This window comes from Pteropus vampyrus, unplaced genomic scaffold, assembly GCF_000151845.1.
Source record: "Pteropus vampyrus isolate Shadow unplaced genomic scaffold, Pvam_2.0 Scaffold31, whole genome shotgun sequence".
NCBI lineage: Eukaryota > Metazoa > Chordata > Mammalia > Chiroptera > Pteropodidae > Pteropus > Pteropus vampyrus.
Window position 1 is genome coordinate 8475084 of NW_011888812.1, and position 5798 is coordinate 8480881.

Consider the following 5798-nt stretch of genomic DNA (forward strand, 5'->3'; position numbering starts at 1 on the left):
ACCTGCACGGCACAAACTACACGAGTGGAAAACGAAACGGACTCGCGACACCCCGCTAATGTCCTCATTTCCTCTGACCCTTCAGTCCTTTTCCGAACTCGGATATAACGCTTTCGGGGTTCCCCTTTGGTCAAGAGCCAGTGTTGCAGTCTGGATATTTTTTTCTATTTAACCTTATAAAATTCAACTGCAGTATTTCATGCATTTCATTCAATTCAATAAAAACTTACTGAACACACCTCATGTGTGAGGCCCGGGGTTATCGTCTTGAAGAACCTTCACTCGTTAAACTTGATAACTTCCTAGGAGGTGAGCATCTTTCTTATGTCCATTTTAAGATGAGAAAACCAGGGAGTAAAGAGATTAAAGGGCTCACCCAAGGCTCCCGTAGTGGACAGTGGACGTGGAACTGAAGCCCAGAACCCAAGATTGGCTGAGGCCAAAGCCTCGCTCTCAGCCCCCTGTTCTGCCGTCATCAGATCAGACGTGGTCCCCTCCCCCACCACAAGAGCCCTCAGTGCTGTAAAGAACTGCAAGACTTGGATTTTTAAAAGCTACATGCAATGCCCCTGAGATCAGTTCTGACTTCACCATGGTTCTAAGATATGCCTGGGGGGTCAGAGCCAGTTGATTTTTTTTTTTTTTTCTACCATTATGATTTCACTGATTCTAAACTGCCTCTCTGGTCTGGACCGCTTCCTTATGTTTGGGACATGTTCTTGGGTTCAGAATCTCTATGGCAAGTGAAAGATCGGCGTGAGATGTCCTCTTCATTCCCACCCCCGCCTCCGTCCTGTAAAAGTTATGAGCTCTCTCCTGGGACAGCAGAAGAGAGGAGAGTCAGAACTCTCATGAATCCACAAATCATTGTTCCTGCCATGTTGTTAGGAGGAAGACAAGGCAGAGGGCAGAAATGCTTGTCCATCTGAGCCCTCAGACTCCCAGCCTCCTACAGGACAGGGGCTAACATCATGGGCACAGCCAGACCGACTGGGTTCAAACCCCAGCTTTGCCACTTACTGGCTGTATGACCTTGGGCAGGTCATTTAACCTTGCCATGCCGTAGGCTTCCCATCTGTAAAATGAAGATAGCAGCGGGACTTCCCTCATAAAATTATCATGAGGCTTCATGGAGTTAATGCCCAGTGAGGAAGAAGCGCTTTATAAATGTTAGCCATGATCCACTGTGTGGTTCACGGGCAACGTGGCTGGCTAAGCTGAAGAGCCCTCGGGCCAGCTCTCTGCCTCTGAACGGAGGTTCTGCAGGTCCAGCTGAGGAAAGCTGGTGCAAGTTACTTGCTTCGTAGATGTCCCCAAGCCATCTGGAGGCCGCTCTGGCTTCCGCAACACCTCACCGTCCAACACAATTTCTGATTCCGAATCAGACCTTGACCAAAGCCCATGGAGTCGGGCCACCCACTTTCCTTCCTCAGGGCTCCTGATTTTGTTTCCTGTCATCACCAGCACAGTGGTAGAAAGAGGCCTGGGTTTGGCCTCACAGCAGATTTTCTGACACCCCAGTCGGTTCTCTTTGCTTTCCACATGCTGAGTCTAAGTAGCCACAGCAGAAAGCTCCTTCCATCCCCAGTCACAGCCTTCACCCACTGTCCTCTCTAGAAAGACCAGACTCGCACACCCGGCTGTTCCTTGCCTCTATGCCCCTCCTCATTCTTAGAACTCTCTTCTACTTATGTGCATTTCGACCAGAGTCTACTCATCCTTCCAGACTCACTCAGCTCAGGTATAACCTCTTCCTGCAAAGCTTCCTTCAACTATACTGAGAAGAGATATGCTCAAGATTTGCTCAGGATTTTGTTCATTGCAAGTGACAGAAATGCAAACCAAATTGGATGAAGCAATGAAGGGAATCTCTCTAGTCCTGGAAATGTCAGCATGTAGGGCTTCAGGCACGGTTGGACCCAGGGGTCATAATTATGTTCTTTGTGTTCAGTTCTTTTCCCTTTGGGTTGGGGATGCTCACCCAGAGGCCAAAGATTCCCTGGCTTTTCCAGGCAGACACCCGATACTCTTGGCAGTTTCCCTTTTCTGAGTTAAGTTCCAGAGTTTCTGCTAGTTTGGGGCTTTTTTTTTTTTTTTCTTCTCTTTTTATATGAGACCTTGGGTCACAGAATTGGATTAATCATAACCTTTCCTGCATGACATCCTCTTGATTGTTTTTCCTTCATTTGTTTACTTATACAAATAAACACTCAGGACCTGATCATCCGACAGAAGAATCAGAACATTTACCAAAACTTACATCTGTCTGTGGGCATCTTTCCTATTCTGACTGTCAGCCTCCCCATCCAGGGAAGCCAGTATCTTAAATCCTTGCTTAGGTCACATGATCACCCCTAAACCAATCACTGTGGCCTGGGGGACAGAATCTGCTGACTGGCCAGGTATGGATCACAAGACCATACATGGAATTAGGTTCTGAGAGAAGAATTAATCTCACCCAATGCACGTGGACTGAGTGGAGGTGATGGGTGGTTTCCGAAAGGTGACCTGAGAGGATGGATGCCAGGCAGGAAAAACAAGATCTGTCAACCACCCTTGGACCCAGGCTCAGTGCCATATAAACCAAGTTCTTCTGCAGCTGCTTAGGGCTAAGGCTTGCCTGCTTGCCCCCAGGCCTGGACCCGAGTTCCTAGAAGTGATGAGCGTTGGTGAGAAAGGAGTCCTCGATTTCTCCCACAGCCACCAGGCTCTCACCCACACCGTGGTCGCTGGGGTGGGGAAAGGAGGGAGCCACTCTCGGGGGACTTATGGAGTGGAGGGCTCTAGGCTGGGTGGGCAGAGTCCTGGATTCTAGTCCTGACTCCTCCTCCCCTCCAGCCATCATGTGCTCAGGGTGTTGTCCTCATCCTCTCATTTAATCCTCACATGGACTCTCTGCAGGAGAGTCCTTTCTATTGCTCTCTTACAGCCCAGGCAGCTGAGGCCTGGGGAAGAGAAGGGACCTGCCCGAGGTCACGCAGCTAAGGGGATCAGGCAGAGCCTCGGGGTTCTAGATGCTGGGGTTCCTTGGGATCAACTTGACCAATGTGTTGACCTTATGTTGAAGGATGTGAAGCTCAAAGAGGCTGGATTTTCTGTTCCGGATCACAGCCCAGGGCACGCATGCTCCATGATGTCGCTGACAGCCTGCCCTGCACACTCAAGCAGGCCTGGCTCTTTCTCCTGCAATTCTTTAAGCTCTGTCCCTCCATGTCCTCGTCCTAAATAGGGACAGCCATAGGGCCCACTTAGGAGCTCTCTGTAAGACTAAATTGGGGTCTCACCTCCTAGATGCTGAGCATAGTGGCTGGCACATGATAAATTTGGTAAATGACCAGCAAATGAGGATTTTTTTAAGCTTGTAATCTAGGCCTGTGTTTCTCCATCTGTGATGTGAGAAGTAGAGAGGCACAAATAAGCTAAGGGGTATGTTCGTGCTTTGGAAAATGTAAGATTGAAACGGTCACCAGCATAGTGGTTCGGAGCACAGACCCTGACATCCGCGGGGCTCTAGTCTTCATGCCACGTATTATCTGAGTCATCCTGGGCAAACTCCTCCACTTTTCTCTGCCTCGGTTTCCTCATCTGTAAAACGGAAACAATATAAGTTGCTACCTCCTTGAGCTGTGAGGATTACACAAGTTAACTTCTTTGTGAGAGCATTGAACAGTATCAGGATATGGTTAAGGGTTCATGAGTGTTAGCCATGACTAAAACTGTTGGTTATTGCTGTTCACTTTTTACAATCAATTATACAGTAATAAAATAGAATGTAAGTGCTATTAACCTTGCCAATATAAAAATAAAATCACACAACCAACAAACATTAGAGAATGATCACTAATTTTCTCACTTTTCATGGAAGATCATCAGTAGATATTGCCTAAAACAGATAAATTAAGAAACAGGGATGTATTTTTTTTTTTTTAAGTTTAGTTCACAAAAACAAAAAGCAAACTTGGACTGTTGGGGAAAACAAAGAAATTTATTTTTACCATTTTTAACCACATGCATGTATTCTTCCCACAAGAAAAAAAAAAAAAAACAGTTTAACAACGAAATTGAAAGCCAAATAAATCAAGGTGTATCCACAAAATGAATAGCAGTTGCTCTTTATGTGTCCTTGAAAAAGACACATATAATGTGTCCTTCTCGACACATTATTTAGTATAAAAACAAATTTCAGATAATCGATTCAGTACAATCTGGGTTTGTAAAGGAAAACAAATGGAGTGGATTGAGTATTCAAATGTGGAGAAAGGCACATGCTACATTATTAACAATATCAGTCTACCTCTGGTTAGTAAGAAAGAGTAGATGGAACAGAGAATTTGCATTCTGGAACCGTTGGGAGTTCTTTTGACAGCAAGCATGCATTACCTATAAAGAGAAAAATGTGTAAATAAAGAAACAAATTAGAAGCTAATGTGATGATTTTTATTCCCAGCAGGAAAGAGCATGACACCTAGAACCATTGTCCCCAACTGTCCCTTCACTTCTGACCAGGCCTGGGTGGGAATTCCCATTCACATCCTGGAGCTGTTGCAAAGGCCCTAGAAAGTGGAACAGTGGCCCTGATCCAACTCCAGCTGGCCCTTCAAATCTAGGTAGCCTCTCAGCTCAGGGGCCCCAAAAGCAGGGTTAAAGTTATCCTGAGCAACTTCCTGACCCTGTAAGGAGCTGGCTGCTGGGACCGAGGAAGCCTTGTGCCTAGCTGGTTCCACAGAAGGTTCTAGAACTGGGAGCAGACAGGCTCCGGCAAGCCCAAGCAAGAGGTCGCCTTTGGGTGGTAGTATGAGGAGCATATGGCAGTGATAATACGAGGGTAATATGAGAGCCTTCAACAACAGGTCATTCATACGTTCACCTATCAAAAATGTATTGAGCCTCTAAAAATAACATCTGAATTCTTCTAACTTCCTGTAACATCAGTTATCAACTCTCTCGTACCTCTTTTTATATTAAAGATATGTAATATCCTCTTTAATACTCTGGAATGAACTCTATGGATTCTGTGACTTGCTTACACACACAATTTTTTTAAATATTCACATATAATGTCCCAACTGCAACATAAAGGAGACATAAAAAAAAAAAAAAACAAAAAAAACCTCATGTAAAATAAAATCTGCCTGAACATGTAAGTAATCAGGCCTGACTACTCTAGAAGACATAATGAAGTTGTCAGGAGCTCATGGCCCCTGCAGAATGATGGCGAAGGTGACAGCTGCAGATGTACAGGAACGTGGGGTGCCCAACAATCCAACAGTGTCTCTGTCCAAAATTGTGAGCAACTCTTGGCATGTTTTGAATACAACTAAATATAGACTTCTCTTGCTTTTGTCTTCAGTGGCACCCCTGGAAAATTCAGTGTATATTCAAACTGTACAAAAGCGTTGTGTATTTACATGTAGAGTAGACTTCATTAAAATTCAGAGTCATAATTATAAACGTCTCTTCCTCCCTATATGATGTGGAGCAGGACACTGGAGAGTCATGTGGGTCGTCGGACAGTTCTCACTGGTCAGGACTGTCTCAGTCTTTGCTCATTACCTGCCACCCCCAGTCCACTGCCTACTAAATACAGTGGTACACCCCGCCTGCCCCCAGCTTTGCAACAATCTAAAATGCCTCCATCCATTTCCAAAACATCCCTGGAGGCAGCGCCACTCGATTAAATGCGTCATTTAATCATCTCAACAAGCCGATGTGAGAGGTACTCATATTATCCCCATTTTACAGATGAGGAAACTGAGAGCACCCAGTCAGGAGTGGCTGAGCCAGGACTGTCACCTAAG

At 45.6% G+C, this 5798-nt stretch overlaps 1 long non-coding RNA gene across 1 annotated transcript in view; it reads right to left on the reverse strand.

Moving 5' to 3' along the window:
* Positions 1 to 4151: 4151 nt before the first annotated feature.
* LOC111737778 overlaps positions 4152 to 5798 on the reverse strand; it is a 17577-nt gene continuing 15930 nt past the window's right edge. Inside the window, exon 3 of the long non-coding RNA XR_002779553.1 lies at positions 4152 to 4380. This is a non-coding gene — a long non-coding RNA (uncharacterized LOC111737778). The remainder of the gene's footprint in view (positions 4381 to 5798) is intronic.